The sequence below is a fragment of the Phocoena phocoena genome, chromosome 7 (genome assembly GCF_963924675.1).
Source record: "Phocoena phocoena chromosome 7, mPhoPho1.1, whole genome shotgun sequence".
Lineage (NCBI taxonomy): Eukaryota > Metazoa > Chordata > Mammalia > Artiodactyla > Phocoenidae > Phocoena > Phocoena phocoena.
In genome coordinates, this window is record NC_089225.1 from 57,174,807 (window position 1) to 57,190,320 (window position 15,514).

Below are 15,514 nucleotides of genomic sequence, written 5' to 3' on the forward strand. Positions count from 1 at the left end.
TGCCCAGCTGCATTCAAATGAATTTCAAAATACATAATTCTAACAGCTAGCTTTAAAAAGTGAACAAAACCCTAAATACCATCCTTTCTATTTTTTAGCAAGTAAATCACACTCATAAAAAACTCAATCTAGAAGTACAAAGTGATGAAAATATATACAGAGGATAACCTTTGGGATCTTACTTCACTTTTTTTAAAACCAAGAATTAGCTCTGATTTGAGGCCAAAGTATTTGGAAGTATCTCCAAAGGAAAGCTCCAAGCTAACAGAGGTTTTCTGTTAACAAACTGAAAACAAAACATATACAACACACTTGTCTAAGTTAACAATAAAATGTTAGAACTATTTCCAGAAACCAACACAGGAAAACAATTTTATTTATCACAAATATGTATTTGTGTATTGTTTAGCAGAGTCAAAGAAGCTAACCTAGTGGTGAAAAAAAATGTTTCATAAATTCTTCTAATCATAAACATATTCTCGGAACAAGGGTTAAAACAGAGACAAGAATATGATGAGGCATTCACTTAAATACTTAAAAATGAATTTAGATTGACTAAGAAAGGCTAAGGGAAACAGAACTTAGCTATATACAATTTCACAATATTTTCTCCATCTAAAATTTTGTTAGGATACTACTTTTTTCTATCTTGCTGTATAATTTTGGATGGCAAAATGGGGCAAAATATTAAAATATGTGAACTCATGATGATATTCCCTTGGCAAAATAAATCATCTTCAAGAAAGAAGCAAACCAATGTACCTAACTAAATGTTCAAAGGTGGCACCACAGGCAGCTCTGCAAGGTGGAACTGATATGGAAGAAGAGTTGAAGAAAGTCTGTTTAAGAAACAGTTAGACACCCCCCCACACTCCCTAATCCTGTCCCCAGTGCAACCCCTTCCCCATTCTGGTGGAAGACTTGAGCTCTATTCTCTGGATAGTAAATCAAGGAGATTTTGAACTGAGGAATGCCAGACAGAGTTGAAGGCAGAGATACCATCCTGAAAACTAAGTGAAAGTTTTAAATACTGAAGATTGAGACTTCATCTCTCTACACCACCAGGTTAGAAGGCTTGTACCTTTCCTTATAAGAGTGGAAGATTCTTCTCTGTGAAATCCTATCAGCTCAACTGAAAAGACTTAAGAATAGAGACATTGCCCTATAATTGGGAGGCTTCTCTCAAGCTCCCAGAACTACCAGTCAACTTTTTAGTTTTTATTTGCCTCAAGAAATTTTCTAATTTCCCTTGTGATTTCTTCTTTGATCCATTGGTTATTCAAGAGTGTATTGTTTAATTTCTATATATCTGTGAATTTTCCAGTTTTCCTACTGCTCTTGACTTCTAATTTTATTTCATTGTGATTGGTAAAGATATTTGATATGATTCAATCTTCTTAAATATATTAAGACTTGTTCTGTGACCAACGTGAATGCTCCCCTCTTCTCAATGCACACACACCAATCTGTGTGCTTGAGAAGAATGTGTATTCTGGGGCTGTTGGGTGAGTGTTCTGTATATGTTTGTTAGGTCCAACTGATGTATAACATTGTTCAAGTCCTTCTTTTCCTTATTGATCTGTCTAGTTCTATCCATTTAGTGCCAAATAAACTTAAATATGAGCAAGCAGCTAAGGACCACCTGACATCTGAGGAAAATCTCTCTCATGAAGGACAAAGATAGATAAACAAACAGAATTAAACCAAGCTGAAGGAAACAAACCATGCAAAGAGATGACAATATTTTTTTAAATTATCAATGTTTAAAGAAACAAAAATGGGATGTTTCCTATTTCTATTCTTGAATAGGATTCAGCAAGAAATGTTAGGATGCTATAAGAAAAGGAATAAATATAGAATACATAGAAAAATAAGTTAAAAAAAGGAAATATAACATAAGTGAAAATTTTAATGAAGAAATGAAAGATAAAGTTGAGGAAATATTTAAGAAGAGCAAAAAGATGAAAAATAGAGGAAAAAAAGAAGATAGAGAATCAATCCAGGAAGTCCAACATCTAGATAATAGGAGGTCTGGAAAGAGAAAACAGAAGGGGAAGAAATCTAAAAGGTAATTCAAGAAAATTTATCACAATTGAAGACTATAAGTTTATACAATAGACAAAAATAGGCCCACACCAAGAGGGTAAACATGAAAAGATGCTCAAAGAGTAGTCCAGTAAATAGAAATTATATCTTTAGAATGATGAAATTTTACAAGTCTGACAATACCAAGAACTGGCAAGGATACAGAACCACTAATATAACCAACACCAGGCATACTGTTTAACAAAATGGTTTTAAAATATCTAGTAAAATTTAATACATGCATACCTATGACATAGCAATCCTATTCCTAGATAATATTCCAGACAATATGAGTGATTATGTGGATAGATCACATCTTGGGTCACAAATCAAGCCTTGGTAAATTTAAGAAAACTGAAATCGTATCAAGCACCTTTTCAGACCACAACGCTATGAAATTAGAGATCAATTACAGGAAAAAAACTGTAAAAAACACAAACACATGGAGGCTAAACAATATGTTACTAAACAATCAATGGATCACTGAAGAACTCAAAGAGGAAGTCAAAAAATATCTAAAGATAAATGACAATGAAAACAGAACAATCCAAAACCTACAGGATGCAGCAAAAGCAGTTCTAAGAGGTAAGTTTATAGCAATACAATCCTACCTCAAGAAACAAGAAAAAAACCTCAAACAAACAACCTATCCTTACACCTAAAGCAACTAGAGAAAAAAGAACAAACAAAACCCTGTTTCACTCTCAGACATCCTTCAGTTTCCAAATCAGACTCTATTTTTTCATAATAGCCTTCCCTGACTGTGATTCCTTGGATTTAAATCAGATTCTCCTTTACACAGTGATAGCACCTGTGCTTTCCCTCCACAGTGCTCACCTCAGTTTTTAATTCTATATTTGTGGGACAATTTCGTTAAAGTCTAACCCTCTCACCATCTGACAGACTCCTTAAGGCCAGGGATCTTGACTGTCCTGTTCATCCTTGTATCTCCAGCACCCAGAAGAGTATCATTACAATTTTTTTTAGAAACAAAACAATAACAAAATACATTTTTTTAAATGCCAAAAATGTTATTTATTTTGGGGGCAGTGAGACTATAGGTAATATTTTTCTTTTCTTACTTTTCTGCATTTTACATATTTTCTGTAGCACACATGTTAATAAAAAACAAAAGTTTATGATGGACCTAAATTTAAATAAACAAATACAACTAGTGAAAACCAGAGTTTTAAAAAATCAGGAGGTGAAACCAGACCTTATGAAGAATTAATTCAAATAACAAACTTCTGACATATTTATTGACATGGAAAATGTTCATGATATACAGCTAATTGAAAACATATGCCAGAAAATAGTGTACTTGGTATGAAACCATTTCTATTCAACCCAGAAAAGTACTAGAATTTCATACACTTCAATTTTAACAGTAATTAGCTCTGACTAGTGGGATTAGAGGTGATTTTTTGCTTTTCTTTCTGCTTTTCTGTTTTTTCCCAAATATTGTTTTCTGTATTTTATATATATATGTTATGGAAAACTAATCTCTTTAAACAGCTATGCACTCCTGTGGATTTACAATACGGTTCAATGTGCAACCCATTTTTAGGAATACACCTATTTTTTTCAAGTAAGGGATGCTTTATATTAAACTACCCATTCCCTACTGTGCCATATCAATTACTTTCTATAATTTGTTTTAATAAAGCCTACTTGGCCAGAGGGTCCTTGATAAGAATTATTACACCAATATTTTTTTAAAGCTTATGGCACTGACAACATGGTATTACATTTTAAAGTAAATCATGCTATTGTTTTTATCAATTTTAATTTTCTGACATTGCAGGACTACTAAATTCTATGGTTGTTATGTGTTTTGTCACCTACTCTTATATTCAGAAAATATCCCCAAAAGTGATTCATAAGCTTAACTAAGAGAAGCAGAAAAGCATTTTTGAAAAATTATTCTGCGGAACACTATTTTCCACTTATTCCAAATAGCACAACAAAGAGGCTTGCAGGAAATGAAATGAAACCATGGTAACCAACTAAACCTATCATGAGCTACCAGATCAAGAGAACACATAGTACATTACACGTCAACGCCTACCAGAGGCATAATCTTTCCCCAGTTCCTTTTGATCCTTCTTCCTAAACATGAAAAAAGCTTTCAACTAATTTTCATATTTTAAAAATGTGAAAGCCCCTGTACCAATGACTTTACCCAGGAATTCTTTGGCTGGGTTCACTTTAAAAGTCAACCTAATGATCTGAGATTCAATTAGAAATTGTTTTTTTCAATCATTAGCAAATTACATTTCCTACTTCATAAAATGCTTATCATTTTCTAATACAGTAGCAATAGTTTCTTCATACTAAATCTCAGAGTTGCAAAGATTAAGTAACATTCTCTCAGGAATTCCTTAATAGAATCTTACCAGCATTCTAAACTCAAAGCCATAATAAATTAAATCACAAATGCATTTACATAACAGGAAGGAGCCCATTTTATCATCTTGTTGCCCATTCTACTACCAATCAGCAACCCCTATCATAGAAACTGAAGCTAAACTCACAGAATATAGCTCAACGTGTTCTTAAACTACCAACCATCAGCTAAGACTAAATAAACAAGATATTGATGGCTTTTATTACATAACTATACAGCCAGGCAGACAACAGGGCAAAACTTCTGGAAAGACTAGAGATGATCTTTGCTGCTATGGTTAGCCACTACCAAATAACTGTCACATATAATAAAATACAATGTACATACATGTCATAAAAATATATGTATATTTTATGCACAACCAATTTCTGGAAGGATAGACAAATAATTGTGCATGGCATTATCTCTATGGAGTGGAACTAGAAGTATGTGGAGGGAAAGTAATGTAATTTATCATTATATACAATTCTCTTATTTGAAAAAAATATTTTTTTACAACAGCCATGAATTGTTTTCATAGTCATAATAGAGATGTGATAAATGACATGGATGCAAGTATACTATTATTTTTACAGATTATTATTGCTGTTTTTCTCTGAAAAGTTGTCCAAACTCACTACAAAATTATTTTTATAAGCACATATGATCACCAAATGATTTTATAATGTAATTTTAGCTTAAATAATTAAACTTTACATATACTTAATTTGGCTTTTCTCTTTTTGGGGAGAGAGGGGTGGAAAGTTAACCCTTGAGAATTAGTTGGAGTAAATTTCATCCTTAAAGGCTTTAAACCAAGGTTTATCTGCTTAAAAATGGTACTGTATTGATAACTTAAAAATCTTTATTAAAAACTCACTGACTTAAAAGCTAAGGGTTTACTCTTGTGCCACACCCCTTTTCAACTTACATAGTGCTACATGTTTTATTATTATTTTGGATGTTGTTTTTAACAGGTTATATTTTCTGTTTCTTAGCTTTTTCTTCTTGAGCAAGTTAAGCCTCAGTTTTCTTGTAAAACGCAGAAAATATAGTATCTACTCCATGGGCTTATTTTGTAGATAAAACTGAGTTTTCCAACCTGTTTGTCAGGAACAGAGGTTAGAGGCTACACGATATCAAATCTGTCAGCCCTTTCAGAGGCCAGGATGGTCTAATGCAGCTCAAGTCCTGGCACTGGCCACATTTGGCCACAGTCAGCCCCCTGCATTTACTCTCAGTGTGCCACGTAACAGCATAATTTTCAATGGGTGCCACACATGAAAAAGCATTAGAAAATACTGAAAGATAATCCACATAATGTATTTACCACAGTGCATGACACAGTAAATATTTAGTAAACATTAACCATTATCATATGTATAAAACCAGTAGGCCCGGGCTTCCCTGGTGGCACAGTGGTTGGGAGTCCACCTGCTGATGCAGGGGACGTGGGTTCGTGCCCCGGTCTGGGGGGATCCCACAAGCTGCGGAGCGGCTGGGCCCATGGGCCATGGCCGCTGGGCCTGCGCATCTGGAGCCTGTGCTTCGCGGCGGGAGAGGCCACAGTGGTGAGAGGCCCACGTACCGCAAAAAAAAAAAAAAAACCACCAGTAGGCCCATTAATAAAATACGTGGGTACGCAACTTGTTCATAGGAAAGGAGGCACATTATCAACACATTCTGGAGCTGTCTCTGGTTACCAAGAAACAGACCTTACATTAAAAGAACCTGGTATGTCTCCTACTGCACCTTAAAGTAGATAGATATACAAGTCAGATTCCAGTTTCTCTTTCAGAGTAGACAGCCAGAGAGTTGGAATTTTATCTCCTATATCAAAGTTCCTGTTGATTAGCCAGAAAATGTACTTGAAACTCAATTCCACCCTAAAAGAACTGCTTGGTGGAATCTGCCTTACGCTGTGCCTTAAAAATGCAAAACCCAAAAATATCTTGAAATCCGCTTTTTTGATTTCTCTACCTTCTGCTTTAAACCCATTGCTATAGATGCATACTTTTTGAGAGGGAACTGAAGTTTGAATAGAAAGAACATCAGTTAATAAAAACCATGCTGTGCATAAAATCTGAAAAATGAAGTACCATTTGAGAGTAAAGTGCAAATCAAAACCACAAAGAGATACCACTTCATACCCACTAGGATGTCACACCCACTGTTTAAATCAAAGACATGATAACAGGTATTGGCGAGGAGTGGAGAAATTAGAACCCTCACACATTGCTGGTGGGATTATAAAATGGTAAAACCACTTTGGAAAAAAATTTGGCAGTTCCTCAAAATGTTAAACACAGAGTTACAATATGATCCAGCAATTTCACTCCTAGGTATATACCCATGAGAAATAAAAACATGTACACACAAAGCCTTGTACACAGTATTATTCATAGTAGCATTATTCGTAATAGTCAAAAAGTGGCAACAACTCAAATGTCCATCAATTGATGAATGGATAAGCAAAATATGATATATATCCAAATACTGGAACAGTATTCAAATATTATTTATTAATAAAAAGAAATAAAGTACTGATATGTGCAACAACATGGATGAACCTTGGAAATATGCTAACGGAAAGAAGCCACTCACAAAAGAACACATATTATACACAATTCCACTTTTATGAAACGTCCAGAATGTATAAATCTACAGAGATAAAAAAGTAGGATAATGGTTACCTGAGGCTGGGAGGGTTGGGAGAAATGGGAAATGACTGTAAATGGGTATGCAGTTTCTTTTTAGGGTGATTAAATGTTCTAAGATTGCTTATGTTGCATAACTTTGTGAATGCACTAAAAACCACTGATTTGTACACTTTAAATGGGTGAATTGGTATGTTATTTATAACTAAAAGAAGGGAAAAGTTAAAAAAAAAAAGACTAAGATACAACACATGCAAAAGCCAAGCTTGGGAATAAAGTTAGAATAAAAGAAAAAGGCTGAATTTTTGTTAATACATAGAAACAGTGCTTGGTTGCCATAAGTACATGTTTCAGAACACTCTTAGGGTAGAAGGTAAACCTTTTTTGGTACAGGGGAAAAAATCAGAAAACAGGAAGAAAAAGAACTGGTGAGGTAACTATGTCTTAAAATTTTTTTCCTCTATCAATTGAACACTTTAACAAAAAGTCTTTTAGGTTCATTTATCAAAAAGGGGGTCTGAAAAAAAAAATGGGGAGGGTGTCTATCTGACTTACCAAACAGAAGAAACCTGGTAAATTTTTATCCTTCTTTTCTCCCCTTTACTCCCAACATTTAGTTCTAATTTATTAACTGAAAGTGAGAAATAACTCAAAGGCTCTTAAGAGTCAGCCTATACGTTTTAAATTTTATCTCCCTGTAGATGAACCACATCAGAAGCCATTAATCAGAAAGTTAACATTCTATGAGGCCACCATCACCGATACCAAAACCAGGCAAGGATACCACAAAAAGAGAAAATTACAGGCTAACATCACTGATGACTACAGACGTAAAAATCCTCAACAAATACTAGCAAACCAACTCCAACAGTACATTAAAAGGAGCATACATCATGATCAAGTGGGATTTATCCCAGGGATACAAAGATTCTTCAATATCCACAAATCAATCAGTGTGATACACCACATTAACAAATTGAAGAATAAAAACTATATGATCATCTCAAAAGATTAGAAAAAGCTTTTGATAAAATTCAACATCCATTTATGATTAAAACTCTTCAGAAAGTGGGCACACAGGAAACATACTTCAACATAATAAAGGCCATATATAACAAACCCACAGCTAACATCATAGTCAATTGTGAAAAGCTGAAAGCATTTCCTCTAAGATCAGAAACAAGATAAGGAGGCCCACTCCGGTCATTTATATTCAACATAGTTTTGGAAGTCCTAGCCACAGCGATCAGAGAGGAAAAAGATATAAAAGGAATCCAAATTGGAAAAGAAGTAAAAACTGTCACTGTTCACAGATGACATGATGCTATACACAGAAAATCCTAAAGATGCTACCAGAAAACTACTAGAGCTCATCAGTGAATTCAGTAAAGTTGCTGGACACAAAATTAATATACAGAAATCCTGCATCTATACACTAATAACAAAATATAAGGAAGAGAAATTAAGGAAACGATCCCATTTACCACTGTATCAAAAAGAATAAAATACCTAGGAATAAACCTAGCTAAGGAAGCAAAAGAACTGTACTCTGAAAATTGTAAGATACAATGAAAGAAATTAAAAATGACACAAACAGGGCTTCCCTGGTGGCACAGTGGTTGAGAGTCCACCTGTCAATGCAGGGGACATGGGTTCGTGCCCTGGTCCAGGAAAATCCCACATGCCGCAGAGAGGCTGGGCCTGTGAGCCATGGCTGCTGAGCCTGCGCGTCTGGAGCCTGTGCTCCACAACGGGAGAGGCCACAACAGTGAGAGGCCTGCGTACTGCAAAAAAAAAAAAAAAAAAAAAAAATGACATAAACAGATGGAAAGGTATATACCATGTTTTCGGATTAGAAGAATCAGCATTTTTAAAATGACCATACTACCCAAGGCAATCTACAGATTCAATACAATCCCTATCAAATTACTGATGGCATTTTTCATAGAACTAGAACAAAAAATTTTAAAATTTGTACAGAAACACAAAAGACCCCATATAGTCAAAGCAACCTTGAGAAAGAAGAATGGAGCTGTAGGAATCATGCTCCCTGACTTCAGACTATATTACAAAGCTACAGTAATTGAAACAGTATGGTACTGGCACAAAAACAGACATAGAGATAATGGAACAGGATAGATTTGAAGTAAGTCAGACATAGAAAGACTAATATCATATGATATCACTTATATGTGGAATCTAAAAAAATGATACAAATGAAATTATTTACAAAACAAAAATAGACTCACATAGAAACAAACTTATGGTCACCAAAGGGGATAGTGGGGGCCGTGGGGGGAGATAAATTAGGAGTTTGGGATTAACATATACGCACTACTATATATAAAACAGATAAACAACAAGGACCTACTGTATTGCACAGATAACTATATTCAATATCATGTAATAATTTATAATGGAAAAGAATCTGAAAAGGAATATATATATATGTATATATATAAAACTGACTCACTTTGCTGTCCACCTGAAACTAACACAACATTATAAATTAACTATACTTCAATTTTTAAAATAGTTTAAAAAGACCCTCAAAAAAAAAAGAAGAGAAAAGAAAGTTACTTGGTGAACATGGAGCCCAGAGCAAGAGGAACTGAGTGAATCGAATGTTTAATAGACTATTTCTCAAAGAGTGTTTCACAGAGAGATTCCACAAAAAGAGGGTCTCATAATCAAATGAGTTTGGGAAATGCAGCATAGTTCTATTAAAAATACTCACAGGCTCTGAGAAATACTGCATCAAAGAAACCCAACTGATTATGGTTAGTGGCAAGGAGACTCACACAGCTCCTTTATGAGCATCTCCATACTAGAGATAGTACTGCCAATGTTGGTCAAGACTCCCCTCTCCCACAGACCCTGGACTTTAGAACACACCTCTGTGACTTCCCTTTCTATTGCCCCCAAGGCTGTCCTTCTCCTTCTGATCAATGATTTAAATAAGGTGACACATTTCACTTGGAGTCATATCTTCAAAGACTTAGGAGGTACTGTCTTTCACTTTGACCCAAGGTTGCAGCTAGTGTCTTCAATTTTTCCCAAAATGAAAATAACCCTATTGATTTTTTTGGTCTGATTGTAAAAATGATACACATGGCTTTGTGAAAAAAAATCAGGCAACTCAGAAAGGTAAAGAGAAGTAAAAATTACCTTTAAGTTCAAACTCAGAGACAACACTATGAACGCTGGCAATCATTCTTCTAGACAGCTGTCTACTTACATATATACCCTATACATACAGACAGACAGACACACACACACATATATTAAATAGTATGATACTCTACATACTGTCCTGTATAATGAATTTTATTTTGTAGATTAACATAGGGTATACTTCAGAACTTATCAAATAAATATTGTTTAAAGAAAATATATGTCTAAACATCATGCTTTCTCAGTTTTTTAATTCTCATTTGTTTTCTAGTACCTAAAATTTTTCAAAATAATTCTTATCATTATGGTCAGCATAAAATCAACAGGAAGTGCCAAGCACTGTGGGTATGAAACATTCTCTGGAATATTTCCAAAATCTGTTCTGGAATATCTAGACACAGGACTTGGAGATTATCAAGACTCTTACACGTGTGTCATCTTGCTCTTCTCCAAGTTTAGAGAAGCTAAAATGAGTCAGACTCAACAGAAATGTCCCTAGGGTTGCCAAATTTGGAGTTAACATTTCTCCTCAAAAGGAACCCTTTAAAATCTATAAGGTATCTAGAATCTCTTTTGAAGATCACTTTTCCATTGCCCAAGGAAAACTACTTACTAAATTAATTATCAAATAATTCTGGTAAAACTTAATTCCCACCACCGTATCCACTTATTTATTCTTATTGCTCCCACAATGATCTTTTAAAATTACAAATGTTCAACCATTACTCTCTTCTATTAAAAGTCTTCAGTGACTCCCATTTCCTACAGATAAAGTCCAAATTCTTAAGCATGAAATACCAGCCTTTCCTGGCATACTTACTGCTAAAACTTCCTGCACCCCCGAGTCCTAGCAGCCTGCCATACACCAAATGTTCCATGCTGTTCTATATATTCCTTCCTTGGCTTTTTCTTCTTCCCCAAATGCTCGTTTTTTTATAATCACATCCTATCCTCTACCTGGCAAACCTATATTCTACCTTTATGAGGCAGCTTAAATGTCTTCCTTTTTGACCTATTGGATAATATCTGGCAGAATTCAAAAACTCAATAAAAGCTCCTAAATCATACGTAATATTATTTCTTATTGATGTTTTTAATCTGTATGGGTTCTCTTTTATAACAGGTTCTCTTTTATTTGATTTTGCTATGGTTTCTACCATGTGAAGAAAATTCCTATTTTCATAGTTACAAAGTAAATATTTTGGGATGATGTGCTGTTGTTTTTGATGATGCAGTTACCTGTGCTATACTGTGTAACTGGTATCCATTTTCCCTCCTCACTCCAACCTTCTTCCTTCTTTTAAAACAGGAAAAGAAAACCAGATTTTTATCTGATAAGAACCAGATTCTTATCAGGTACAGTGGTGGCAATGAGAAAACAGATACCAAATATTTAAAAGGTCATTTCACATGACCACTTACTCTAGCTCTCCACTAGTCTTTTCACCTTCTTATTTCACTATTTCCAAGGATTCATGGGGTGCTTACGTAATTCTAACAGTTACTTATAGTGAACAACTGTTTTGATAGGTTATAGTTCAAGAATATATAGGAAAAGATGGAGAAAATGCAGGAAACGATTTCATCAGAGGATTAGAATCTTAAAAAAAAAAGTAAATGGAAATTCTGGAAATAAATAACACAGTATATGAAATTAGGAACTCAATGAATGGATTTACAGCTGATCAAAAAGAGCAGAATAAAGGACTAGTGGACTGGAAGACAGGTCAATAGAAAATGTCCAAATTGAAGTTCAGAGAGATGAAAGTCAGGAAGTGAGAAGCTCAGAGGAAAAAAAATTTGGAAAATTCAGGAAATAATTTATGATGAATAAACCTACAGTTATAGTATCATGATATTTAATAATTTTATATTTCTTATAACTATTCTTTTGTATACACTTAACATTTAATAAAAAGGATAATACAAAACATGCACAGTCCTATCTTTTTCACTTGTCACTCCATATGTACAACACTGAACAATTTTTCCTTCTAGTGAGAAAAATTACAGAACATAAAAATTTTTTTAAAAGAATTAGTTCTAAAACTATGAAAATCATACAAAGAAAAATGTTTTCTACAAAATTTCTTAAATTATTTTAGGTTACTTGCAGCTAATACATGCCATGATACCTCATTAAACTATAACTAATACAAATGTTGTCAAAATCAACATACAGAAAATCTTGAAGTCATAGGAAACACTTCATGCTTCATGAGGTATAATCTAGTGCCTGGGAGAGCATCTTATCTTCAACTGCACACTCCAACTATGTGGGTGTCAGTCTAGTGTTTCATTGTATAAAAGACTTTGAGCGACAATCATTTTTTCTGAACCAAGGGGTCCACGTGGGCAAGGCAGAAAAGCAGAACAAGGCCTGGCCAGAAATTCAGGCTGAGATGGCGTGTAAGAGAAGATGATGGTGAAGAAGAAAGTGAGATGTCAACCACAGATGACCTTCCATGCCATGCAATGAAAATCTCCTTGCTGACTGCAAAAAATTGATACTGTGACACCACATATACAGTACATCCTTGCCAAACTGGATACCTCACATTATACACAAAGATCATCAGTAAAGGTTAGGCTTCCCCAGGTATGGGGGAGATGCCAGTGACAGAGGGAGGTGTGGCCTTTGAAACCTTGTGTCCTACTCAACATTACGACTTTGCTGATCACTGCATCAGATTTTAAGATTGATCACTCATGATACCATGGAAGATACATTAGAGGGGATAAGGCTGGATACAGGTAACTTCCTCATGAAACTAATCCAGGAGGTGGCTTGATTGAAAAGAAGGGGAAATTTTTTGTTGTTGTTGTTGTTGCGGTACGCGGGCCTCTCACTGTTGTGGCCTCCCCAGTTGTGGAGCACAGGCTCCGGACGCGCAGGTTCAGCGGTCATGGCTCACAGGCACAGCCACTCCGCGTCATGTGGGATCTTCCCGGACCGGGGCACGAACCTGTGTCCCCTGCATCGGCAGGAGGACTCTCAACCACTGCGCCACCAGGGAAGCCCCAAGAAGGGGAAATTTTGAAAATTACTTAAGAAATAAAAGATTGTTGGGCTTGGCTGTGTGAGATGAGCAAGAAGAAAAAGTTCTTTTAACCATTAGATAATATAGGTACAGTACCTTGGGCTTTCCAGAGTCTATGAAAAGGTATAAAATATGAATAAAAAGGTGTGGCTCCAAAACATAAAAGGAAATCTAAAGTTAATTTCAAAAGCAATTTATATTTAAAAAAACGAAGCTAACAGCAAAATATATATATATTTGATATGGGATATAGTGTTTGATATGGTGTAAGATGGAGGCCTCGAAATGAATAAGGCCAGGCCTACAAACATCTTAAAACAGAACTGAGAGAAAAGAAAAATGATGTCTTGCTTTCGGTCTTGTGAACTGGCTAAATAACAGTGTCACCAGCTATTAAAGGGATACAGGTGTTACAGCGTATTTGGGAGGAAAACTGATCGAGTTCGGTTTTGGACATATTGTGAGGTTGAGGTGACTATGGAACAACTTGAAATCAAGGACTTATTCCTAATTTTAGGGCCTTTGTTTAACACAGCAAATGCATAATAAACAATGATGGCTGTAAATTCAAACTGCCTCCCTACCGCAGTGGATTATGAATTCTGTTAAAAACAGACTGATGTTAACTGGGAGAATCATTAGTTGAAATGGGGAATATCAGATAAGATTAAGAGATATATCAATACAACTTCTATTTCACATTCTGTTTAACACTTCCCTACCATACATCTAGTTCAAAACAAAGAAAATCATATTTCAGCATGTAAATTACTCACGCATACTCACAAATTCCCTACCTCCACCACAAGCCCTTTTACTCACTATTTCTTTTCCATGTAAAAACTTTATGATGCTTTTCAAAAACAAAAGGAAAGCTGCATGTTACCCCAGACCTATACATTAAAAGCACTGTCATCAATCCCATGTTGCTCTATTCTTCAATCCAATTCTAGGATTTCCTGGGCCAAAGTGGACAGTGAGTGATTATAAAGTCATGAGTAGCATGAGAGAGGGTGAGAGGGTGGGAATGAGGAAGAATTTGGAAGATCTGGGTGCTACTTTTCTCCACATTGAATCCTTGGCCCTAGGGCGTTTGCTGGTGTTATTCAGTAAAAAACAGCGTGGTGAGCGATGTAGTATAATAGAAAGTACCTGAACTTTGCAATGAGGTGAGACTGAGTTAAAATTCCAGTGATCTCAGAAGAAGGTGGGGAGACGGCAACAAAGGGAAAAGGAAGAGAGTATACAGATTGCTTTGTTTCCTTTCACCCCACCTCCTTCTTGCTTATTTTGGCCCACTAGCCTGTACATCAAGGCTTATCTACCCCAGACACTCAGATGACCATCTACTTGGATATGTGGAATTGTAGAATCCTAGAATTATAAAATGTTAGGAATAGAAAGATGAAGCAGCTGGCTTCAAGAATACCTGTGATTTGCTCCAAATTAGTCGTCTAGCTCGTTTAGTGGCAAAATGAATAGGTATTTCAATTCTCAGCCCAGATTTTTTCCCCTATATACCAAAATTTAAACCTGAAAAAGCAACATAATTAAGTAACTGAAGGGGGATTTACACTTTATAATTTTCCATAAAAGCAGATTTCCATGAACTCCTGTTAACAAGCTCTGCTGTCCAAGTATGCTATTGATTCAGAATTCAGCATGAAGAAATACTGAATTATACCATTCTTTTGCCAGAAAGATTAATAATAAATCTGGTGGATGGGAGTAAGAACAGTCCCTGCTCACTCACCTAGGCATAAGTGATTGGAGAAGGAGTTGGACGTGGTCATATCAGAGTCCTAAGCAATAATATTACCTTTCTCTTCTCTCTCTGTGGCTACCAAAAGAAATGTTATTTCTTTGACCTCTTTCTTCAAAGTTTCTACTTTTAAATCTTTTCCAAACAATGCATAAATGAATGAATGAATTAACAAGTGAAGGAATGAACAAAGACAATGGATAATTATTCCAAGCCTCTAGAGAGGCAGCAATGTAGAGTGATTAAGAGCATAGACTCTGAAGCCAAATTGTCTGGGTTCAAATACCAGCTACACGAATTATTAAATGTATAACCTTGGCCAAGTTACTCAACCTCTAGGTCCTCTGTTTCCTTATCTGTAAAGTGGAGACAGAAATTGTACACACATCCTAGATCTGTAGTGAAGATT

General features: G+C 35.3%; 1 protein-coding gene across 2 annotated transcripts in view; it reads right to left on the bottom strand.

Moving 5' to 3' along the window:
- CHN1 (chimerin 1) overlaps window positions 1-15,514 on the bottom strand; it is a 177,242-nt gene that overhangs the window by 91,894 nt on the left and 69,834 nt on the right. The window lies entirely within an intron of this gene.